The 26746-nt window shown below is 40.5% G+C and overlaps 2 long non-coding RNA genes across 2 annotated transcripts in view; one reads left to right on the top strand and one right to left on the bottom strand.

The window, feature by feature from the left end:
- LOC104002044 (uncharacterized) overlaps positions 1 to 25184 on the bottom strand; it is a 37487-nt gene extending 12303 nt beyond the window's left edge. Inside the window, exon 1 of the long non-coding RNA XR_674100.5 lies at positions 24998 to 25184. This is a non-coding gene — a long non-coding RNA (uncharacterized LOC104002044). The remainder of the gene's footprint in view (positions 1 to 24997) is intronic.
- Positions 24221 to 25607, top strand: LOC107968174 (uncharacterized). Its single transcript, XR_001709175.2, has 2 exons — positions 24221 to 24543; positions 25020 to 25607. It is a non-coding gene; the product is annotated as an uncharacterized LOC107968174 (long non-coding RNA).
- Positions 25608 to 26746: the final 1139 nt, after the last annotated feature.

Raw genomic sequence — 26746 nt, 5'->3', positions numbered from 1 at the left:
ACTGATCAGGGTGGTGGTTGCTAAAGGTAGGGTGGCTATGGCAATTTCTCAAAATAAGACAAGAATGAAGTTAGCTACATCGATTGACGCTTCCTTTCATGAAAAATTTCTCTGTGGCATGTAATACTGTTTGATAGCATTTTACCCACAGTAGAACTTCTTTCAAAATTGGAGTCAATCCTCTCAAACCCTGCTGCTGCTTTATGTTGATGCAATTAAGTTGATGTAATACTCTAAATCCTTTGTTGTCATTTCAACAATGCTCACAGCACCTTCACCAGGAGTAGATTTCATGTAAAGAAACCACTTTCTTTGCTCATCCATAACAAGCAACTTCTCATTCATTCAAGTTTGATTATGAGATTGCAGCAATTCAGTCACATCTTCAGGCTCTACTTCTAATTCTAATTCTCTTGCTATTTCTACCACATATGCAGTTACTTCCCTCGCTGAAGTCTGGAATCCCTCAAAGTCTCCAGGAGGGTTGGAATAAAATTCTTCCAAATGTCTGTTAATGTTGATATTTTGACCTTCTGCCATGTATCATGAATGTTCTTAATAGCATCTAGAACGGTGAATCCTTCCCAGAAGACTTTCAATTTACTTTGCCCAGATCCATCAGGAATCACTATAAGGGCAACTATAGCCTTATAAAAATGTATTTCTTAAATAATAAGACCTGCAAGTTAAAATTAGTCCTTGATTTATGGGCCACAGAATGGATGTTGTGTTAGCGGGCATGAAAACCATATTCATCTCCTTGTACATCTCCATTAGAGCTCTTGGGTGACCAAGTGCAATGTCATCAATAAGCAGTAATATTCTGAAAGGATTTTTTTTTCTTTGCAGCAATTCTTAACAATGGGCCTAAAATATTCAATAAACCATGCTGTAAATAGATGTGCTGCCATCCAGGCTGTTGCCCCACTTATAGAGTACAAAAAGAATAGAGTTAGCATAATTCTTAAGGACCCTAGGGTTTTCAGAATGGTAAATAAGCATTGGTTTCTGCTTAAAGTCACCAGGTACATTAGCCCCTAACAAGAGAGTTAACTGTGAAGCCAGGCATTGACTTCTCTCTAGCTAGGAAAGTTCTCAAAGGTGTATTCCTCCAATAGAAGGATGTTTCATTTACATTAAAAATCTGTTCTTTAGTGTATCCACTTTCATTGATGATCTTAGCTAGATCTTCCTGGATAACGCTGCAGCTTCTGTGTCAGCACTTTCTTCACCTTACACTTTAATATCATGTTTCTTTAAACCTCGTAAACCAACCTCTGCTAGCTTCCAACTTTTGTTCTGCAGCTTCCTCACTTCTTTTTTTTTTTTTTTTTTGAGATGTAGTCTCGCTCTGTTGCCCAGGCTGGAGTGCCATGGCATCATCTCGGCTCACTGCAACCTCCACCTCTGAAGTTCGAGCTATTCTCCTGCCTCAGCCCCCCTAGTAGCTGGGATTACAGGCACGTGCCACCATGCCCGGCTAATTTTTGTATTTTTATTAAAGACAGGGGCTCACCATGTTGGCCAGGCTTGTCTTGAACTCCTGATCTCAGGTGATCTGCCCACCTCGGCCTACCAAAGTGCTGGGATTACAGGTGTGAGCCACCATGCCCGGCCTTCCTCACCTCTCGTAGCCTTCATAGAATTGAAAAGAGTTAGGACCTTGCTCTGAATTAGGCCTTGGCTTAAGGGAATGTTGTGGCTGGTTTGATCGTCTCTCCAGACCACTAAAACTTTCTCCATACCAACAATAAGGCTGTTTCACTTTCCTATCATTCAAGTCACTGGAGTGGCACTTTATTTTATATCTTTTTTGAGACAGAATCTCACATACTCTGTCACCCAGGCTGGAGTGCAGTGGCTCAGTTCACTGTGGTTCACTGCAGCCTCCGCCTCCTGGGTTCAAGTGATTCTCATGCCTCAACCTCCTGAGTAGCTGGGATTACAGGCATGTGCCACCATGCCCAGCTAATTTTTTGTATTTTTAGTAGAGATGGGGGTTTCACCATGTTGGCCAGGCTGGTCTCGAACTCCTGACCTCAAGTGATCTGCCCACCTCGGCCTCCCAAAGTTCTGGGATTACAGGCGTGAGCCACTGTGCCTAGACTGGAGTAGCACTTTTAATTTCCTTCAAGAAATTTTCCTTTGCATTTACAACTTGGCTAACTATTTGGTGCAAGAAGCCTAGCTTTCAGCTTATCTTGGCTTTTAACATGCCTTCCTCACTAAGCTTAATCATTTCTAACTTTTCATTTAAGAGATGTGTAACTCTTTCTTTCACTTAAACACTTAGAAGCCTTTATAGGATTATTAATTGGCCTAATTTCAATATTGCTGTGTCCCCAGGATAGGGAGTCCTGAGGAGAGGGAGAGAGACAGGGGAATGGCCATGAGTGGAGGAGTCAGAACACACACAACATGTATTGGTTAAGTTTCCATCTTACATGGCCACAGTTCCTGATGCCCCCAGACAATTACAATAGTAACATCAAAGATCACTGATCACAGATCATTTTAACAGATTTAATAACAAGGAAAAAGTTTAAAGTATTACAAGAATTACCAAAATGTGACACAGACATGAAGTGAGCACATGCTGTTGGAAAAATGGTGCTAATAGATTTGCTTGACACAGGGTTGCCACAAACCTTCCATTTGTAAAAAAAAAAAAAAAAAAATCTAGTATCTGTGAAGTGCAGTAAAGCAAAGCACAATGAAATGCAATATGCCTGTATTCTGTAAGTATAAAATACACACTGGAACAGAGACTTAATATTTAAAAAGAATGTAAAATACCTCAATAATTTAAAAATACTGATTATGTGTCAAAACAAAATTATATTGGACATACTGGGTTAAGTATCACCTTAAAATTAATTTTATCTGTTTCTTCTTACTTTTTCAATGTGGCTACTAGTAAATTTAAAACTATATATGTGGTTCAAATTGGATTTCTATTGAAAAGTGCTTTTATAGAACTTTGACAAAAGTCTCTAATGAAGTAGAAGATGGTAAAAATTGTTAATGAGAAGATATGGAAATCCTGAAAGGGAATGATGTGGTTACTTGAGTACACATATATACATTTTAGGAAAAAGTTTTTAAGAGTTACTAAAAGTACAGGTGTGCAGAATGTCTTTCTGTTAAATACTCATTAAGAGCTCATGTCCACTCAAGGATGCCAAAAAAGAGCCTATGAAGCACATATAGAATGAATATATCTTATTAATGGACTATGAGGCATTGTGCTTGGCACACTGAGGTTCAAAAACTTTATCCATCTCTTTACATGTCGTTGGCTGGAATTAGGTCATTAAACACAGCAAAGGATAATAGGATTATCCCAAGGACCCAGGGTAAAGAGTTCACCTTTCTTGAAATCAAGTCATCTCATCCATATACTTGAATGCAATTTGAGTTTTTAAGCAGGCAATAAAGGCGACAATTGCTGTATGTAACAATCAGTGCGTGTCACGGTGTCCGGGTTAAAAGATAAGTATACTTCACAGGATTCAACCTGATAGATCCCTTAACAGAAATACCATTCAGAAAGAAGAGGCAATGGGCTCATTCACATTTGATCATCATCTTCCCAAAAGCTTCAAACACAGACATGAATTTTAGTCTTGCTAGCATAGGATTCCAACAATAGGCATTTCTTGCTTTTATTTTAAATGATGTGTTTTTTTTGTTTGTTTGTTTGTTTGAGACAGGGTCTCACTCTGTCACCCAGCCTGGAGTGCAGTGACACGATCACAACTTACTGTAGCCTCAACCTCCCAGGTTCATGCAATCTTCCACTTCAGTCCCCCTGAGGAGCTGGGACTACAGGCATGCGCCACCATGTCCAGATAATGTATTGTTTGTAGAGATGGGGTTTTGCTATGTTGCCCAGGCTGGTCTCAAACACCTGGACTCAAGTGATTCACCTCCTTGGCCTCCCAAAGTGCTGGGATTACAGGCATGAGCCACTGCTCCCAGCCCAATATGCATTTCATTTAGACTTAGGTAAGGACAAAAATTGGTTTCAGATTGAAAAAGATACACAAAAACATGATCCTCTCTCTGTCTCTCTCTCTCTCTCTTTCTCTCTCTCTCAATGCTACATCATGGGTATACCTTAGCACTTATTTTTTTACTGGAAGGGGGAAATAAGAGAATAAGGAAGCTCAAGTCTCTTCTAAAATATAGGATTTTCTTGGATGGTGTATACTTATGTCTACATTTGTAAAGGCCTATAATTAACTACCACAAAGTTATGTCTTCCTGTGGTAACTGAGTCAATTATGTCATCCCCTTGAGCATGGACCAAAGGACAGATTTATATCATAAAGCACTTGTCCTAGGTATATATTAGTCTATCTAACTCTTTTAGGAGGGCACTTTAGAAAAATAGAAAAGAGAGGATTCCACTGAACTGCTTCTTGAAGCTTTCTTGCACAAGAATGAGACACATTTAGTAATAGGTGGATGTGGACATAATTTATATGAACCTTGCACATTTAATACCATTAATTCTTCAAAACTAATAATATTAATTCATTCAAAAATGAGATTAAACCCGGGCACCCCTTGCAGCCATAATCCGTGACTGATGGCTCCGTGACGTCGGCAGCCCAGCACCGCCAGCAGAGCCCAGCAGAGCCATCAGTGCACGTGTGGCAAATTGCGATGCGAAGCCACCCGGGAGCTCCTGTCTTGAGTTAAAGCATCGTTGGGGAAGAAAACAAGATTGCTTGTCTCTCTGTTCACCTTGAATGTTATATTTTAGCAGCCAAACCAATGATTTATATTTAACGCCAGCAGGGCAGGGTTACAAAATTATTTTTCTAAACAGCATTTAATGGAAATCAGCAGGTATAAAGAACCCAACCTGGCTCACAAAATGATGGTCGCTGCAGATGAGTTTATTTCTGACCATGTAAATCAGGTTTGGGCGTTGTTAAATGTAGCCAACCAAGAATAGAGTTATATGTTGCATGATGTCACTCTGAAGGACACCCACTTGTCCCTTCTCTTGTTTCCCTCTCTTGCTCAGTTTGCAATGTATTAACACTCCTACCTACCTTCCTCTTGTCTTTTCTCTACTTTTGTTTTGTTTTTTTGAGATAGAGTCTTGCTCTGTCCCCCAGGCTGGAGTGCAATGGCGTGATCTCGGCTTACTGCAACCTCCACCTCCTGGCTTCAAGTGATTATCCTGCCTGAGCCTCCCAAGTAGCTGGGATTACAGGTTTGTGCCATCACACCTGGCTAATTTTTGTATTTTTAGTAGAGATGGGGTTTCACCGTGTTGGCCAGGTGGGTCTCAAACTCCTGACCTCAAGTGATCCACCCACCTCGGCCTCCCAAAGTGCTGGGATTACAGGTGTGAGCCACTGAGCCCAGCCCTTTTCTCTACTTTTATACATTCTATAAACATTTACTGGGTGCCTACTATGAGTGAGGGATCTACTGGAGCTGGGCCCAGGAAGATTACTAGAAAATGGCAGTGTTTCCCATGGAGGTGCTTTCCAGTGGAGAGGTCATGGTACATGGAAAACAGTAGGCAGACAAACCAGAGTCAGGTAGCTCCAGTGTCTAGCTCCAGCTGGAATTAGAACTAGCTGCACGACCTTGACGCATGATTCAGCTTCTCTAAGCCCCGCTTTTCTCCTTCATAAAATGAAGATATCTACCAAATGCTTATAACATTGTGGCAAGAATGAACTGAAAATATTCATACAACAATTAGTGCAATGCCTGGCAAATGGTTATTAGTTAATAAATAATAGCAAGTGCTGTTGTTATTATCATATAAAGTACTCAGCAAAGTACATGTTGTGAATTAGACACCCAATAAATATTTACTCTCTTCTTCGGAAGTGGTGAAGTGGGAGAAATTTGTTTTGGCACATTCTCTCTTCTGTGCCCATTTTCCTCCCTGGTGAGGCTTCTCCCCGCTATGCTTCCGTGTCTTCTGTATAAAGCACCTATTATCAGGGACATAAATCTAAAATTTCTCCAGGCTGAAAAAATGTGAGTAAATAACTGACACGTGAAATGAAACTCTAAAAGTAGATGCATAGCCACCAGTCTGTGGATAGAGAAGACTTCTGCTTTTATTAGGTGCCAGGCACCAGAGATATCAAAAAACCTCTGTCGTCTGACTCTAATTACTGGTGGGGTTGTGATATAGAAAAATAAGCAAAACCAAAACAAAAAAGACTTTTGGGGTTCAATATTCTGTAGCAGGCATTTACTAAATTATTTTTCGAATCAGAGATAGTTTTCTGTCTAAGATAAATTTCTGTGATAGTTGGAAAAACAAAAGTAAATATATTTTAAAATATATAAATATATTATGTTTACAGTAATGGTAATATTTGCATATGTTGTGTATGTACATAACATGGATTTTCTCATTACATCCCTTAAAAATTCTACGTAGTTAACTTGTTTGCATTTTACAATGTTCAGATGAGAAAACTGAGGCCTGAGAGGCTAAATAATGAATTGCTTATGCCGGGATTGAAAGCTCCTTTGAAATGAATACAAAGATGGTATTCTTTACCCTACAGTGTTATGGAATCCTTTCTCACAAAGTTGGGCTTCAATAAACTATATGCAGTTAAATGCAATTTTTATTTTATTATGGGTTTATAGGTGGACTTTTTCTTTACAGTTACTTTTATCAGTAAAGCAAATCACACATATAAATCTGTTGGGAGCGGCTGATGACTCTGGGCTACCTCTGGCTTACATAGAGTTCACCACTAGCATGGCTGGGTGAATGGACGTGTGCACAACCAGCACAAAAGAACCTGGGCAGCTTCCTCGTGTGTCCCACTGTTTGTTCTGCCCACAGGTATCTGCCCAAGGCCTCATATCTGAAATGCACGCAGAAAACAGCACCGCGGAAGCAGGTTTTTGCTTTCATATTTTTAATTAAGTAATTAAGTTACTAAGCAATTAACTAATTAACTAATTGGATCTTGTACTTTTTTTGACACTATTTATTATTGATTAGGGCCTAGACTGTAGGAAGTTACTTGTAATTTGTCTTTCAGAAGGCTAGATTCTTTTTAATTATGTTACCTATTTTGGTGTCTTGAATGAGAGAAATAAAAAACTCTACCTTGTTTGGGTTGCTCATAGCTCAAGGGATTGTGGCTGGCAATGTCTCCTGAGCTGAAGGCCCAGTTCTACAACAGCCTTCAGGGTGCTTGGTAGGACTTAGTGAGGAATACAAGGGCCTAGCTTTCGGGGGTTACTAGCCTCCAGTAATCTTTCCCTCATGGACAACATACCTCATTGCAATGTGCGGTTTTCCTTTAATACATTCAATTCGATCTCTCTCTCTGTCCCTGAGGTAGCACCTAGGGGCAAGTGAAGTGGAGAGCAGCTGCCATAAAGGCACCGGGGTAGGAAGGTGCCAGGTTTGTTTGGAGTATGGGAAATAGTTTGGAAGGGGAATCAATGAGAAGATGTAGCTGAAGGTTAAAATGAAATGATAGATTGGGACTTCATTATGTGTCTTGATTATCAGGCTAAGATATCTGGATATCGGGTAGCAGCAGGGAGCTGTTGGAGGTGTTTGAGACATAAAGTCATCAATGAGCTCTGAGTTTTGGATCACAGAGGCAGCAGAGTGGGGGGGGGGGGAGTCCAGGGGGTCTGGAGGCAGAAAGACCCACTGGAACTCGAGTCTGATAGATCACCTTAGACACAACAAAAACCTGGTTTAGAGATCACACAATATTCATTGTGAGAAACAAACTCACCAATCCAAATCCAAGGAATGGACTCAGAGACCTGAGAATAGCGAAAGTGAGACTTTTAATGACGGTCTTGCAAGATCGAGTGTCTGATGGGCAGGCACACCCAGGACAGTTACAACAAGCAATTTATCCCCTAGTACGCAGGTCCCTCACAGGTTCCGGTTTCTCGTAGGCTGAGTACTATGGGGTCACAATCTTCCTGGACGTCGCCTATTGGTTATTGGGTTAGGGCTTTAGGTGTTTTCTTTAGTGTTGCCTTACTGCAACCTAGTCAGCTCAGGGGATTTTAAAGTATTTGACTTACAACCTAAGTAGCTGGGCAGGCTGATAAGAACAGACAAAAGCAAGCTATTTTGCTTGCTTGTTTGCTGGTAAATTTTTATCTTAGACTAAACTTCTTTGGTTCGGGTGAGGGCAACTAAGGGTAGAGGGCCCCACAAGCAGTCCTCAGCTCTCCAAGCAGGGGCCTAGTATATCCTGTTTTTTCTGTAGTTTGCTGACATAAGCCGATTTAAGGCACTTTGTCTTGGAAATAGACCACTATATACATTATTTCCTTCTTTCAGAGAGAGGAAAGGACACACATTCAAAAGAGGTTTTGGCAGTGGAATGATTCAGGTCGGGGTAGAGAGACAGTCCACTGATCACTGCATATAGATTAAGGATCAAGAAGAAGGCTCAAGGATGGCCCAGAGTTTCTAGGCCAGATGTGACCATCAGATTTCATCTCAAATGCCAAGAGGATTCTGGGGTGGAGAACTGGCTGGGTGATCCTGCTGCAGGCACAGCAAGAGCAGTGGCAGCACACTGGCAAGGTATTTGTCACCCCATCCATGGAGCAGGCCTTTGTTTTTGAATCAAATTCATGTTAGTGCCTAATAATAATTTGATTGGTCACCATCAGCATGATTGCTGAAGACCAGAAGATGTGGAATAAGATAATACACATCACCTGCAAAGCTGACCTAAACCAGCATACATCAGCTGCAAAGCTGACCCAAAAAGTAAGCACCATGAGATACTAAAAATATTAACAAAAAAAGAAAAATTATGGAGAGCTACAACTAAACATTTTTGGACAATGTAAACGTAGGAGGGCTAGGAGACAAGCCCAAATTCTTCCAAATATGTTTGAAAAATTGACTATAGAACTCTCTTAAAAAAAGTATAGACACATGCTGATGCTTTGTTTCCTCACCTTGTGGGTGAGGAAGGGAATGCTGCCCTATGGTTCTGGAGAGAGCTGAATACATGACGCTGGACACTCAGTAGGTGAGACTGACAGCAGTTATTAGTCCCATATACTCACACTCAAATACTTAGGGAGGAAGATGCTGCGTGACAGCCAGGGCCATGCAGGGGTTGCACTCAGGAGCAAGGTGAACCAGCAGAGACTGTGGAAGGCTGGTGTTGTAGTAACAAGATGGGGAGATGACTCCTGGTTCTCACGGGAGGATGTAACTGGCTTGTTTGGATAATTCCACAGGCTGGCAGGGAAATGGCTCATTAGGTTGAGAACCAGGTGGGGAGTGGCTGCTCTGGCTATCAGGGGAACTAGCTGGGTAGGGAGCCATTCCTACTTTTTCGGGAAGAGAGCAGAGGAAATCGCATTTAAGTTTTGGGAGTCCCCATGAATCTCAATGATGTCAAGACAGCACAGGACATTTTAATATGTTAGCCACTGGCTACATGTGGCTGTTAAACTCATGAAATGTGGCTAGTCTGAACTGAGATATGCTGCAAGTATAAAATACACACCAGATTTTAAAGACCTAGTACGAAAAAAAGAATGTAAAAAATGTCACGACTTTTTAATCAATTACTTGTTGGAATGATATTTTAGGTATATTTTTCAGTTAAGAAAAATATATTATTGAAATTATTTTTACCTATATATTTTTGTTTAAAAATGTGACTACAGGAAGATTTAAAATTACACATATGGCTCATATTTATGGTTTGCATTATGTTTCTATTGGACAACAATGGCATTGACCTTCCTCTAGAAAAATGGGAAATTCAAAATATTCAGGAACAGTTGGTTAAAATCTCTCTTTTTTTTTTTTTTTTGAGACAGAGTCTCACTTTGTTGCCAGGCTAGAGTGCAATGGTGCGATCTCGGCTCACTGCAACCTCTGCCTCCCAGGAGAATTCAAGCAATTCTCCTGCCTCAGCTTCCCGAGTAGCTGGGACTGCAGGCATGTGCCACCATGCCTAGCTAATTTTTGTATTTTTAGTAGAGACAGGGTTTCACCATGTTGGCCAGGATGGTCTCTATCTCTTGACCTCATGATCCACCCACCTCAGCCTCCCAAAGTGCTGGGATTACAGGTGTGAGCCCTGCACCCAGCCGGTTAAAATCTTTGTAGCATGAAAACCTCTACTTAACTGACCAAGAGAGCTCATTATAGCTACTTATTCTACTTATCACTCCTCAAACAGGCCCCTCACAAACAGGTGGAATATTTTCCTGGTCCTGACTGCATCTCAGCCTTCATTTACTACATTCCAAATTAGCTTAGCTGAAGTTCAGAAAAAGAGATTTCACCATTAAGTTTTTGAACTGCGTTATGGCAAAGCACCAGAAGGGGCCTCAGGTAGGGCAGGAATCCCGGAGGAATCCCGTCCCTTTCTTCTGTGATGTGCATGGCAGAAGATGCTCTAAATCTTACAAGGATAAATCTCTAAGCCCCTATACCTTGACTATGCTGGCCAAAAATATCAGCAGGCTTCAAATAACATGAATTAACAGGTTAAAGAAATGAACAACAAATGATTATTTTGACTACTAAACTGAAGGCCAAATGCATGTAACATTAAACAAATTGGAATTAGCACAGTTTTACACACTCAGAAAAAAACTGACTAAAAAAGGAGTGGCCAGGCAGTGGGAAGCTCAGTGTTTGGAGGCAAAAACTGTGCATCCAAAGAATGTTTCTGTTTTCTCATTGAAATGCTCTATTAGATGCTAATTTTGCCGTTTGCTGGTGTGATAACCACTCAGGAATCAAATGCAGCCACGGGATTTGGTTTCACTATAAACAAAGCAACAACTTGCTCTCCAGGTGTTAGAAACACTGAGCATGCATTAGCCATAAGCAGAGAAATCTCCTAAAGTCAGAGCAGAGGGACACTGTTTTTAGATACTATTTATGGACCATCCTAACTAGGTAAGGGTCTGTAAAGCTGAGCTCAGCCTGTTAGTTTCCACTCCAATATGGCCTTAACACCTTGCCCAGAAGACAGTGCCACCTCAAGGTAAGTTTGGGTCTGCTCTTTAAGTTTCCCCCCCCAAAAAGACTCATTTTATTCTAAATAATAATAATCACTATATATTATTAATAATAATCTCCAATTATTACTGTGAGCCAAGCACCGGGCTAGGAGTTATACATATACAAACTAGGCTTTACAGCAAAGCTTCAAAGTTGGTAAAGAGTAGATACACATTTCACACATGAGGAAAATGAAGTTCTGAGACATCATTAGCTTATCATCAGAAGTGACTTTGGCTGAAAATAACAGAAAACCTGACAATTGGTGGCTTAAGGAAGTTGGCCTTTATTTGGCTCATGCAACAAGAGCTCATGAGGAGGCCATCTAGGGTTGCTGTATTGGATCAAAGATCCCAGGGTCCCAGGCTCTTCGTGTCTTTCCACTCTGTGCTTCAGAGTATGTTGGGTTTTGTCCTTGGATTCATCATTGCCATATGGCTGCTACACCTCTAGCAGGAAGAAGCAAAGACAGAGTGGCAAAGAAACCTGACAGCTTAGGCTGCTTCTCTTAATTAAAGCTTCCCCACAATCCCATCCAGCATCTCATTGGCCAGAACCTGTCTCATGGCTACTTGTTTGCTGGAAAGGCCAGGAACCAGTATTTTTATCTGGACAAAGAACCCAAAGCAGGATTATTTTAGCAAGGAGCAAAGGGCGAATGATTAGGCAAGTAACTATAGGATCTATCACTTTGGGATGGTTTCATCTTAAAGGCTTTGCAGCCTCCAAAGGACCCTATCTTATTAATCATATTCCCAGTGACTAGCACATAGTAGCCACCCAAGGCACCATGTTGAAATCCCACCAAATAGAGAAGTTTGAGTATCCTCCTATGTAAACACCTTCCTTGTAATTTCCTCTGGATGACAGCAAATGCTGCACAATTGGCTACAGTTCAGTTGCACACCATTAAAGTCTCTGCTTAGGGATACTGAGAAAAAAAAAAAAAGGCAGGGATGCTAAGCCTTACTGCTTCGCTAAGTGGTTTTTAAAAGGTTTGGAGACTATTTACATGAAAAGATTTCTCCAACAGCTAGATACAGAAAACAATTCCAAGACTACTCTTGTCTCTCCGTCTATCTAAGCTTTTACTAATATGTTTTTAGCCCCTAAGACCTGCCTCAAATCCTTTGCCTTTAAGCAGCAAGTTATTGGCACTAAGCTTCGCATTTTTGCTAAACTCACATTTTCTCCTTAGGAGACATGGATGCTACTAGATACGGGATATTTTTGTAATTGGAAAACAAATGAGTGATTGGCATGAGCCTGTCTGTATACACATGTGGAGGAAAAGTTTTTTGAGGACAACAGCTGATGAGGTAGACTGCAAACTGCAGAGCTAAGGAAGGAGCCAAGAAGACATCATAAACATGACTTTCTTCTAGGATAGCATCAGGATCCCTCATAAGGAAACCCTTGTGGAGTGAGATTTTCTAGGGAAGTCCCAATTTTCAATATTCTGTCCCGTTGCAGCCCAAATGTTTGATGATGTGTCTGAACTGTCATGTGTGAAATACTTGCCTTTATCTATAAGCTTCTGGCAATCATTTTCTATTACAATGATTTAAACCTCCTTGGATTAAACTTCGGTGAGAGATTCTTAGTTTGGCCATTCCCTCTTCTCTATCTTTTCCTGTTGCTTTTCTGTTCTTTATAATAAGTTTCCAGGGTGAAACTCACATTTCTAGGCCAAGGCACTTGTGTAGTTCAGACCACAGGGCTTGGTGCGCTCATGAGGCCAGTTTTTAAAATTGGGAAGCTGCTCGGAATTGCTAATGATTAACAAACACACACATGAAGTCCATTTTATCTGAAATAATTGCACCTGATTATAGATATGCTCATCAAATGGATGTAGTGATAGCTTTACACTAAAATAAAATGAGCAAAGATTTGAAAAAGAATTGTCTTACTTTTTAAGTGTTTAAACCTTGCAGATACATTTGACTTTTATCATATAAATAGCAAACATTTCATTCAATGCTATAGGCTGCTTGGCTATTCACTAGGACTATCACAGCCATTATAGCAATATAATAGTTGTACTAATGTATGCCCACTGGCCAACTATATTCATTTTTGTGTTTGCCTCTGACCTCATCCAAATGATGTTATTTTAAATTGAAAGATGCCCACTGTTTTAGTTCATTCCTGCTGCTATAACAAAATACCTTAGAATGAGGAATTTATAAATAATAGAAATCAGTTTCTCACAGTTCTGGAGGCTGGAAAGTCCAAAATCAAGGTGCCAGCAGAGTCAGTGTCAGCTAAGAGCTCACTCTCTGCTTCCAAGATGGCACCTTCTTACTGTGTTCTCAGATGTTCTCAGGTTGAAACAGATGGAACAGCCAGGCAGCTTTTTGATGCCTCTTTTATAAAGGCATTTTCCCATTCACAAGGGCACTTCGGGATGGTCTCATCCCAAAACCCATGCTTACATCTTATGAATTAATCACTTCCCCAAAGTTCCCACCTCTTAATACTATTCCCTTGGGAATTAAGTTTGAATATGAATTTTGGAGGGACAACACCATTCAAGCCATAGCACCTGCCTTGTCTTCATATAGGGCACAGGAAGTGCCATTTGACTTATTTTGCGATAAGCTAATACAATTTTGGTTTTGTTTTTATTTTGTTTCTTTCCCTTCCCCCCTTCCCAAAAGCTCTGGCATGAGGGAACTTTAACTAAAATCCGTATTTTAAAAGATACTACAGCGAGTGTGGCTTTTTTTTTTTTTTTTTTTTTTTTCCAAGGGTCTGCTGAAAATTGCAACAGACAAGACTGAAAAGGGCAGGTAATCAGTGCTTTGTCTCATCTTCTGGCTTGTCAGTTCCAAATTTTTAGTCCAACAAACACCAGTTTGGGTGCTTTTTTAAGCCAGTACATGGCTGATGGTTTCTGGAAACTCTCTCTAGTCAGAACCACACTATCTCAACACACCCTCATCCATAATCCTGGGGTGGGCTCAAAAGCGACTAGGCTGTGTGAAATGTTTTCATTTCCTATTGACTGGTTGTGTACTTCCCTTGTGTTAATCCCTTGTTAATGGACACTTTCTTTGAGCCAGCTGAGATCGGAGTTGTGTTGTCTTTGTGATTCTAGCAGATTTTATTACTTGGATATCTTTGTTTTCATTATTTTGAGATTTTGGGATTTTGTCTGTTTCATTGATATTGATTCTCTCAGTTAGAGATGGCCCAGCCTCCCACTGTTTCTGTTTGTGTTTGATCTACAAACAGTGGGAGGGAATCCTCAGCCTGCAAATGTTTTGGTTCTATGCTTCAACTGAGAAAGGCATGGTAAGAGCCATTAGCAGCTTTCTCAACTGAAAACAGATGAATGTGGCTTTAAAACCTAGGTGGGAGACTTGTATTTTGTCATGTAAAATACCTCAGGCCATTGTTCTGGGACATTCATTTTACAGGGCAATGTGGAATTTTGAAGAGCCCTGACAATCACTTTCTGTGAAACCCAAAGAAAAATACAATTCCTTATTTTGGTTATTAACTGTGCCTCTTTCTAGCTGTGTGACTTTGGACAAGTCATTTTGCCCCTCTGAGTCTCAGTTTCCTTATCTCTAAAATGAAGATACTAGACCAGATGATCTTCAATCTCATTGATTAAGCCAGGGGAAGAAAGCAAAAATTCCTTAGCTGCTACTATACACTCAGGTATTTAAATATTTTATTTCAATGATGTATAGTTATTTGACTTAGTGACAACCCTGTGGGTAAGTACTGTCATTCCATTGTGCAGGTGAAAGAACTGAGTTAAAACATAAGTCTGTGTTCTCGCTATATCCATCAATACCGAGATACAGTTCACTATATAACTGCTTCATATGGGGAAATGTACCTTCTCTCCTCATTAAGTTTATGAGCACCTAGAAAGGAAAGGCCACATCTGCCAGACACCTACCCCAGGCTTGGTCTTAAATAAGTGCTTGTTGAATTGGGTTACTTAGTAATTTACGGTATGTGAGGATAAGATGCCCTTTTGGCAATGCCCCATGCAAATGGATTATGACCCTGCAAATACACTAGTTGTGTGTGGTTGCATCCAGGTACCAGGCTGACTTCAGATGGCAATTACAAGAACTCTGACAGGCTTCTAGGTGTCTATTGTCTTGTCATCCAACTAACTGCCACAAAGATGCTTCTTTTCACTCAGGATCCCTCTTCAGGTAATGCACCTTTTCACTTATGTATCTGCTAAGAAAGATTAAAAACTGACTAAACAAAGAAGCAAATTTAAAAAAATGTTTAAGTATCAGCAGTCAAGAGATTTAAAAAGCTGAAACATGGTGAAAATATTTTATAATTGCATAATTAAAGAACTAATCTAAATTGGCTAGGAGTTTCATAATAGTTATAATAAGACTGCTATTTCAGAAGGAAGCATGCTTTCAAGCATCCCCCTTTATAATCAAGCAGCAGCCTGAGCTGGACAGCCCTGTCTTTGCAGAGAACCTGAACCTTTTTACTCAGAGGTAGAGGAACTGATGGTCAGGTCCAGGCTAAGAAAAGAGGACTTAGTAACTTGGATCCCTTTCAAATTGATACTGTTTACATTTTTGCTAACTATGTAGGAATGGCTGAAGGCTTAAGAAGGGAAGGCTGGAGAACACCAACTCCTGGTGACAGTTCAGTTTTGGCTCCCAACTTTTCATTTTGGCCCAGCAAAACAAAATTCCTGTGATTAAGTGTTTGTGCTTCTTAGAAGACAATTTAGCAGTAGTTCATTGCCCTTCATAGCATGCCCTTTGGGGATGCTTACTTAAAGCTTCATACTTGGCCAGGCGCAGCAGCTAACGCCTGTAATCCCAGCACTTTGGGAGGCTGAGGTGGGCAGATCACAAGGTCAAGAGATCGAGACCATCCTGGCCAACATGGTGTAACCCTATCTTTACTAAAACTACAAAAATTAGCTGGGCATGGTGGCACACACCTGTAGTCCCAGCTATTCAGGAGGCTGAGGCAGGAGAATCATTTGAACCCGGGAGGCGGAGGTTGCAGTGAGCCGAGATCGTGCCACTGCACTCCAACCTGGTGACAAAGCGAGAATCTGTCTCAAGAAAAAAAAAAAAAAAGCTTCATACTTACAGCTGTTTAATTAAGAATTCCTTCCAACCTGTTGCATATCTTTACCTGAAAAGGGGGTCTAGTTTCTCCAACTCCTAACAGTTCTAGAGACACTTTGGCAGGGTCTTGAGCAGCTGCTTTGCTGAGCCACCCTTTAGTGCAGCTCAGGATAGGATGATGTGGTTTGGTGCTCTTCTGCCCCGACCTACCCTTCCCTGGACTGACTTGTCGGGATGCTTGAAGACTCTACCATCAGAATTTCTCAGATGACGGTGTCCTAGAAGTCATTCTCAATCCTGAGGACACATCAGAATCCCTTGAGGAGTTAAAAAAGTCCTCGATGCCCAGGCTGTGCCCCAGGCTAATAAAATATCAGAATCTCTGGGGAGGTGAGATCAAGCAGGCATCATTTTGAAAGCTTCCCCAGGTGATTCCAATGTGCAGCTAAGTTTGAGAACCATGGCTTTGGAAGGACTCTGTTAAATTACAAGGCTGTTACCTAGAATTTGCAATATATTTATCTGTTACCACTTGTTGAAAATTATGGCTAATTCATCTGTTTTTCTGCAGAGATCTGAAGAAATATATTTTTTCCTTTGTAAGAAGAGGGGTAGATTATTTAATAGATGATGTTGGGAAAACTGGCCAGCCACATGTAGGAGGATGAAACTGGATCCCTATCTCTTTCCTTATTAAAAAAAAAAAAAAACCAAGATGAGTCAAAGACTTAAATCTAAGACCTGAAACCATGAAAATTCTAGAAAATAACCTTGGAAAACCCCTTCTGGACATTGGCCTAGGCAAATAATTCATGACTAAAGCCCCAAAAGCAAATGCAATAAAAACAAAAATAAATAAATGGCACCTGATTAAACTAAAAATCTTCTGCACAGCAAAAGAAATAATCATCAGAGTAAACAGACAACCCACAGAATGGGAAAAAATGTTGGCAAACTATGCATTTGACAAAGGACTAGTATCCAGAATCTACAAGGAACTCAAATCAGCAAGAAAAAAGGACAAATAGGCCAGATACAGTGGCTCACACCTGTAATCCAAGCACTTTGGGAGGCCGAGACAGGTAAATCACCTGAGGTCAGGAGTTCGAGAACAGCAATGGGCAACATGGTGAAACCCCGCCTCTTCTAAACATACAACAATTAGCCAGACGTGGTAGTGTGCTCCTGTAATCCCATCTACTCGGCAGGCTGAGGCAGGAGAACCAAAAAAAAAAAAAAAAAAAAAAAAAAAAAAAAAAAAAAGAAAGAAAGAAAAGAAAGGAAAGGAAAGAAAGGAAAGAGAAAACGAAACCAAATAATTCCATAAAAAATGGGCAAATGGCATGAATAGACATTTCTCAAAAGAAGATATACAAATGGCCTACAAACATGTAAAAATGCACAACATCACTAATGATCAGGGAAATGCAAATTCAAAACGCAATAAGATACCACCTTACTTCTACAAGAATGACCATTATGTAAAAGTCAAAAAACAATAGATGTTGGTGTGGATGTGGTAAAAAGGGAATGGGTATACATTGCTGGTGGGAATATAAATTAGTACAACCTCTATGGAAAACAGTATAGAGATTCCTTAAAGAACTAAAAGTAGATCTACCATTCAATCAAGCAATCCCACTATTAGATATCTACCCAAAAGAAAAGAAGTCATTACATGAAGACACATGCACGTGTCTGTTTATTGAGTGCAATTCATAATTGCAAAGATATGGAACCAACCTAAATGCCCATCAACCAATGAGTGGATTAAGAATATATGGTATATATACACCATGGAATACTACTCAGTCATAAAAAGGAACAAAATAATGTCTTTTGCAGCAACTTAGATGGAGCTGGAGGTCATTATTCTAAGTGAAGTAACTTATGAATGGAAAACCAAATACCGTATGTTCTCACTTACAGGTAGGAGTTAAGCTATGGGTATGAAAGGCATACAGAGTGATAAAATGGACTTTGGAGAGTTAGAAGGGGGAGGGTAAGAGGAGATGTGGGACAAAAAACTATATATTGGGTATAACATACACTACTTGGGTGCATTAGAATTTTAGAAGTCACCACTATATAATTGAACCACGTAACCAAAAACCACTTGTTCCCCAAAAGCTGTTGAAATAATATATGTATAACATATATAAATAACGTAACCCATATGTATGTATGAAACATAATGTATTTGGTTTTCCATTCCTGAGTTACTTCACTTAGAATAATGGCCTCCAGCTCCACCTAAGTTGGAGATATATATATATATGTATGTGTATGTGTGTACACACACACACACAAACACACACACACACACTCTTTTAAGAGCATACAAAGGAGCGTTAGAAGCCAGGGTGGAGGTAGCCACTTCGAACCTTGAAGTTGTAGTGATGTCTGCTCTCTGAAGATGAATGTGTGGCTGACTCTGCCCTGTAGAAGCAACTACGGAAAAGCTGCCTTGTGGAGGGCAAGGACAGAAACAGGAGACTGGGACAAGGGGCAGAAGAGGGCTCTGAGTCACAGTTTCCATCTAGAACCCTCATTGGAGAGCAGAGACCTCAGCATGGCCCATATCATCCCAGCTTCCCCACGAGGAGCTCAACCCTTCCTTTGATGGAAGAAGCTGCCCATTGTCCTATTTGAAGGCCTTTCCATTCCTCTGCTCTGCCCTGCCCTGCCCTGTCTGCATCACATTCTCCTCCAACATATTAACTTGGTCTTTCATTTATTAAACTTTTATTGAATATCTATAATATACTAGGCTGTCTACTGGGTCCTATAGTGGTGATTTCCTTACTAAAATGTGCATTAGAATTAGCTGCAAAATATGTTTACAAAAGTGTATTTCTACCCCAGTTCCTTATTAAAAATGAAGACTTCCAGCACTCACTCTCACACATTTGATTCAGTACAGCTGGCTATGGGTGGGAATCTGTGTTTTTAAACATGGCCCCCATACAATTCTGATGCAGGTGGTCTGAGAACTCCAATCTGAGATGCTGTTCCAGGGGTTATATATAGAGAAGAGTCAGATGGAGTCCTTGACCTCAAGGAGAAAGACAACAACACGTTGTAACAAAGAGTGGCAGGAGCCACAGTGCAGGATCAAAGCGTGTGGTGCTCCAGCCTGGGATTCAATAGGAACTGGTCTAGCCCGTGCTCCACTCACCACTCTTGTACTCTCTCATCTTCAGTAGAAATGTGCCAAATAGACCAGTCACAGCCTTGACAGAGGGGTACCCTAATACTAGAGTAAGATCCATAGCACATGACTTGTTCCCCAACTAGTCACATCTGGGAAGTTTGGTGCTTGGTTTCTTCTGCCATATCCCTTCTTGTCTATCTGGAAAATTCCATCAACTGTATAACATTTAATTAAATATGTCACCCTCTGGGCAAAGTCTTGATCCTTCTAAAGCCCACTTGGTGTATCCCTTGGGCTCTCATGACAGTGTGCGCTTGCCTCTATTTGCTTGTCTCATGCTGTATGTCTCACTGCAGCCCCTAGATCAGGCAGTGCCTGTCAATCTCAGTATCACCAGTGCTTCACTGGGGGCAGGCATATGGCAGATGCTCAATCAGTCTTTATCGAATGGATTCCTAAAGGCAAGAAGAGGCAGCCAGTGAACTTCTTCACGTAATAGGAACATCCTGAACAGTAAGAGTGCGATGAGAAGACACTTCCCCTTCTCTAGCATACCATGCATGATTTTCCCCACACTCCAAGAATGGTGGGGAACAATGGAATATGAGCTTCCTGTTATGAGGAACTCTGCATCCAGCAAGCTGATGAATGCCCTTTGTCCAGAGCTCACAGTCCCAAAGACATCTGGGGCAAAGGCAGAGCAAAGAATTCATGTGTAACAGGTAGAAATATCTCAGATAGTGCTTCCTGCATACAAGGCCCTATGCTAAGCACTTACACTAGCAACTGACACATTGTCTCCATTTAATGATGAGGGAACTGAGGTACAGAGCGCTCAGTTAACTTACCCAAGAATGTAAGTGGCAGCACTGTGATTCAAACTCAGGCAGTCTGGCTCCAGAGCCCATGTTCTTAATCATTGTGCTCTAGTGGTTCTCTATAATACTGGAAAGTATTCATTTTACGGCAGAAGAAGTGGGGGAGAAGGTCATCATCATGCAAGACTCACTGATTTCATTGTATTAGGTTTTTGTATCACTCAAAATCATTTAATCCCATTTGCCAATCCAGTGCAGCCATGACTCATCATCGTCTTCAGGTATTTAATGCTACCCCCAAATCTATATTAATTCACTAAGTTGGGACTTTTAGAATTCAACGTTTTTGCTTACCTCTTCAATTGCTGCATGAGAAAGCAAATTGACCATGCAGAATCCTTTCCATTACTTCGTGTGATTTTATAAAATAAATTATTTTAGTTATTTAAGCTTAAATAATTTTCAGTGGTAATTGCTTAATGCTGTCCACCAAGCTTACTTTTTCCTACTCCTTTCATTGCTTCAAGGTACTCATCGAAGAGGATTTAAAATTATTGCTTAGAACGCTCTTTCCCTTAACCAAGAGTAAAGGGCATTATATATCCAACAGACTAACTCACCTTTTCCACGTAACTTTTCAGAAAAGTTGCCCCGTGCTTAACATTTGCAAGCCGCAGAATAAAGGGAGAAGCTTAGATATTGATGGTGTCTTTGGGAATCAATGCAAGAGAGCTCAGGGGAAACTGGCAGAGGCACAACACTGGAGGAAAAAGCCTTAGGAAAGTCAGAAAAGAGATGTTCTTCCTAAATTAGCCATGGCTGGCAGTGGAATAGGGACAGGGGCAATGGAAAATACCTGGATGGGTGGCCTAATGCCAGAGCCTGCAGCAGACAGCTGCTCCCACCCACTGCCCAAACCGTGGGCATTCTCTTGCATCAACAACCAACAATCAGAGATGGGAGCCTTTGCGTTTGTCAGGAATCGTGCACTAACGCTGATGAATTTCTTTTGTGATGAGTTAGGGAAGGAAGGAAGAAACGAGAAAGAGGGAGGAAGAAAGGAAGGAGGAATACCCAACATAGAAAAAACAAACACCAGCACTCAAAGGTGGCAGAAAGAAATGGCAACCTGCCTAGATTCTACATTTAATCACTTGACTTCTATACTTTTTCAACAAATAGAAGGCAATTTATATTACGTTCTTTTCATTTTTCGGGTTGAAAAATAAGAGACCATTGATTTCTTGTCTAGAAAACTTCTGGGAATAGAGTGGTAGGACACAGATGGTTTGGGACTCCCCTGCGAAGCACAGTAAGATAAAACTTGCCAAAGCTTTCTAAACTTGCCTCCTTGAAGCAGACAAAACATTTCATGGCTGGTGGGAAGATGGTGGTGGCGACAGGAGCATAAGTACTTTACAAACAAAATTCTAGTGCAGAAATTACAGGCTGAATCTCTCCAAGGATCCATCCACCCCAATATGTATGTAGTCTCATAATATCTTCAAGGGAACTTGGAAGGTATAAGTATAAAAGTTGCCTTCTCTAAAATTGTTCTCATAGATTAGGAATGCTTCCCTGGGACAAGAATGCTATTTACCTCCAATATTCTTTTTTTTTTTTTTTAATTAAAAAAAATCTTAATTTTTAGCTAGACATGTCGTCTAGTCAAAAGAATTTGCTCTTCAATCTCCCCTGAAGTTAGGCATAGCCAAATGATTACAGTCTGGCCAATGATATATAAAAAGACATGTTGTGTGCAACTTTTGGGAAGTGCCCTCAAAGGGAGAGGGTGCACTCTTCTTTTCTTGGACATGATGCCTGGGAATTGAGCAGCCACTGTGGAACACAACACAAATGATGGCAGGGCAGCAAGCTAGCATATCTAGTCCCTGATGACCATGGAGCGCTGTATCAGCCCTGGATTGCCTTCCCTTGACTTATTTTTTTTAAATAAATGTTATAGTACGTATTTGAGGTTTACAACATGATGTTATGGTCTTGACTACTATTATGTGTGAAAGAAAAATACTTCCATCTCGTTTAAGCCTTTGTTTGTTTAGTCCATGCTACTGCATGCAGCCAAAGCTAATCTTAACAGATACAGCTCCTTTTTGTAGTTCATCACAGTTCTGTTATCTATTAAGTTACTAAAATTTTTTTAGGCGAGAAAAGCTGCGACAGATTTTCTCAGAGACCTAGAACTTAGAAACTTATTGATATACTGAGATATAGTTAATAGCCCCCCTTTTGTACAAAAACCTATAAAACAACAACAAAACACACTTAAATTGAATGGCCAAAGAAATAAGGCATAAAAAATAAGAAAAAGCCTAAATAAAAGAAGTTTCCTGAGGAGGAAAATGATTTGACAGTTTTAAATTCTTCTTTCTCCTCTCAGAAGTTCTCTAAAACACAAACCCAGACTGACTTTCTGATGCTTGATAATAAACATGGCACATTAACTCACCTTCAGGTTCTCAGCAATCGCTAGTGCTGGCACTAATTCTCTTATTTCATGACTTAAACAACCAATTCAAGGCAGCAGCCATTTCCTATTTCACTAAGTGGATTGAAGCCCTCAGCTGGTGCATATCACACTGTAAGACATGTGAAAAACTGATACCCACAACATAAATCACCATTCCTTTCTCTCCTGAGACCAGGAACATGATCCAATATCTACATAAGGGCTGTCAGAAACATACCAGTTCAGTGCAAGAAAAATAATCTAACACCGCTTCCCAGACACAAAATGTTATTGTTCAAAACATTTTTTAAAAGCACTTTACACCTTTCTTCAAGCAGTTAACTAAAAGCAGTTAGCTAATTAACTGGCTAGTTCCCAACAGTGGACTCTTCAAAAGAAATCCAACACAATTGTCAACATTGTTGACATTTCTTTAGAAAGATGATTTGTGTATAGGATATAATTTTCCAGCAAAGAGTCTTGGAGTCGGTCAACAGGATCGGTGAAACCTGGTTTACTCCTCTATAAGGCAAAGGGCATTTCATTCTGATCATGAGTAAGTAGTTCTAGTGTTGGAAATAACAAGGGTGCTTTGGATGACTTATGCCATTTTGTGAGAATAAAAGTAGACTTGGGCTTAGATCCAGCAGGAAGTTAAAAAAAAATAGCAGCTAATGTTTGGTTTTAAATTTGTGCTTATCTATCTTTCTAGATCAGTCATGGTGAATATATGGCACTTTATTCACTCTGCTTCCCTTGAACGCCCCTGGAAAACATTGTTCATCTGGACTCCTGCTTACTGAGCCCAGATGTAATTTCAGGATACTTCTCAACACAGCATGCTAATTACTTACTACCAAGCGATTGGCTTTGACATGTAAATTAATATTGGTTAGCTCTGCTCCGACGCTTGAAAGTTTGGTGAAAGTTATTTTATCCAATGCAATTGGGCAGTGACTCAAGGCCTTACTGTTGCATATGACTCTGCTGAAGCTCCAGTCATCGCACTGGCTTAAAACAGGGCCATATTACCTCATGCGTGATTTCCACTTTCAGTCTCTTTCAAGTGAAGTAAAAACCTAAAGACACCTGTAAAGCAACCTAAGTTCAGAATCCTTTTGAAGTTTTTTTATGATTTTCCCACAAGCTTTAACTTTACTTTGTCCATACCTAGTACATCTGCAATATTTTTTTAGGGCTCACCTTTATCAGGTTTTACAAAGGTATTCAACTTGGTTTTCATAAAAACAACTCTTTGTCTTTGTGAGCTCACATTTCATCAGCTTATGTAATATTTAATAAAATTGCATAATTAAAACAACCAGGTGTGAACAGGTTTGGGAACTGTATTAGTCCATTCTCACACTGCTAATAAAGATATACCCAAGACTAGGTAATTTATAAAGGAAAGAGTTGAATTGACTCACAGCTCAGCATGGCTCAGGAGGTCTCAGGAAACGTACAATCATGGTGTAAGGGGAAGCAAACATGTCCTTCTTCACACAGTGGCAGCAAAGAGAAGTGCAGAGTGAAGCAGGGGGTGGGGGAGAGGGGAAAAGCCCCTTATAAAACCATCATATCTCGTGAGAACTCACTGACTATCACGAGAACAGTATGAGGGTAACGGCCCTCATGATTCAATTACCTCCCGCTGGGTCCCTCCCACGGCACATGGACATTACAGGAACTACAGTTCAAGATGAGATTTAGGTGGGGACACAGCCAAACCATATCAGAAACAATCCTAGCTGAATCTTAGGAGGCATACAGCAAACGCGGGGGAGCAGAACGCATGAGCACAGGCACTGATGCTGAGCTTTCAGCTTGCCGGACCCTCAATCGAAAATGTTCTACAGCTGGAAGGGAGTGTGGGTGGATCCTCTGAGTCAGTTAAATGGAGGTCAGCTGGAGATGCCACTGCCAGGCAGAAGCTGCTAATTCTCACCACAGATAATACTATGAGTCATGAATGTGATGACATCATGAATGTAAGAATAAGCTTCATTGCCTTTTTTTTTTGCTTTTTGTAAAATTGTGGTAAAATGTTTATCATAAAAGTTACAATTTTAACCCTTTTTGAGGGTGTGACCCAGTGGCATTAAGTACAGTCACATTGCTGTGTAACCATCACCACTATCCATCTCTAGAACTTTCTCATCATCCCAAACTGATATTCTATCCCTCTTAAATGCTAACTCCCCATCCCCTCCTCCCACCAGCCCCTGGCAACCACCATTCTACTTTTTATCTCTATGAATTTGGTGATCCCGGGAACCACATACAGGTGCAACATATATCTATCCTTTTGTGTCTGACTTATTTCACTGAGCATCGTGTCTTCAAGGTTTATTCATGTTGTCTCACTGGCTTTTAGATGGCTTTCCCTAGACACTTTCCTCCTCAGACCATACCATCATAGCCCTGAGTCTGCCATACACTCACGTGGTTGCCTTTCTTCCTTTAGCCTCCCGGACAGTGGCAATCATCAGCCCCCCAAGTGTGAGTGCCAGTGCCTTTCTTGGAGCTGAAAGCCTTTCATGGTGGGCGTTTCATGAAGACCACCCCACGGGTCCCCAGACACGGTTTGCGGGCCTCATTTCGTCCTTCCCAAGGTTCCAGGATTTTCCAATGCCTATTAAATCTTCTGTAACAATCCATTCAAATACACAAGTTTGGCTATTCAAATTACTTTTTCCAAAAGTACTTTAAAATGCATTAAGTTATTAATTGCCTGCTGGCACTTTAATCAAATGGGAAAATTGACATAGCCAGAGGCATGTATTTTTGTGGAAAGAAAATTTATTTAAGAAGAAACAGCAGCTCTTACTGCTTAATTTAAACTGAGAAAACTGTGGAAAATCAACTGCTATGGAAAATTAATAAAACATTTCCAGCTGCAAACAGTGACTAATTGTACAAGATGAAGACTGCCCAGAATTAATAACTTGCAGTCTTCTGTGTGAAGAACCCCCCACCACTTCAATTTACTGGGAGATTAAATTACTTCTAAGTTTGCCATATTAAAACAGAACATGAATAAAATGTTAGTGAACGCACATCTATTATTTACTGTCTGTGATATGGATATAATTATTTCCAAACAACTACAATGTGACGTGACCAGTAATATTTAAATGACTCTTTTAGCAAGAGAATCTACTGCAACATTTTTTTGCATGAAGAAAAAAATTCTTCTTTTACTTCTAAAGTAATAAAATGATGCATAGTGGAGTTCTACAAATGGTGTGTCCCTGTCCCCAGTGGACTTAAATGTGCTCAGTGTCCCAGCTTATACCTTTTCTTCTCTGAATCAAGTATTGCTTTAGGGAAGCATGTGCAGAAGGAAATCTTAGCTACTCCTTCATGAGCCATGACCTTAAATGGAAGCTGATCCCACTGCCCACAGGAAACCACGGTAGATGCTTAAAGGCTTCTCCTGGTGCCTGGTATGACCATGAGCACATGTGCCTAACAGGAGGTGCCTTAATGGGAGGCAGAAGGGAGGGCCAGATTTTTCCCAAGGAAATAGAACTTATACACAGGGGATATACATCATCACAAGCCCCCTCAGCCTTATGTCTCCAAGTTTGCTCAAGACATTGCATTGTCTCATACGCCCTGGTTTCCTTGGCAATAACACGAACATTCAATAACATAAACAAATCGTGTTACTTTTCTGTCTTTGCTGCCAAGATGGGATTATTCTCTTGCCCCGGAAAGCCACCAGGAAGGTCTGTCCATTTTCCTAGTGCACTCAAACTCTCTGAGACCCTGAGAAGCAAGATGTTATAAGAGGACATCCGGCCGGGTGATGTGGCTCGCGCCCGTAATCCCAGCACTTTGGGAGGCCGAAGCGGGTGGATCACGAGGTCAGGAGATCGAGACCATCCTGGCTAATGCAGTGAAACCCTGTCTCTACTAAAAATACAAAAAAAAAAAAAAAAAAAAAAAGGACATCCTTCAAGAAGGAAAGGTCTGTTCAAGAGTGAGACATACGAAAAAGAAATTCAGAAAACTAAGAGCTCTGTTTGCTCAGGGTGATGGGATGTTTTAGGTTTGTTTAGTTTTTGTTTGTTTGTAAAATTTTAAGAATTAGAAAATAACTCCAGAAATCAAGAGGAAATGAGCTATTTTGATTGATGTGTTTGTAGAGGAGAGATATCAAAGATGGAGATTTTCTCAGCAGAGAGG

This window comes from Pan troglodytes, chromosome 15 (genome assembly GCF_028858775.2).
Source record: "Pan troglodytes isolate AG18354 chromosome 15, NHGRI_mPanTro3-v2.0_pri, whole genome shotgun sequence".
Taxonomy (NCBI): Eukaryota; Metazoa; Chordata; class Mammalia; order Primates; family Hominidae; genus Pan; species Pan troglodytes.
This window is presented reverse-complemented; position numbering and strand designations above follow the sequence as displayed.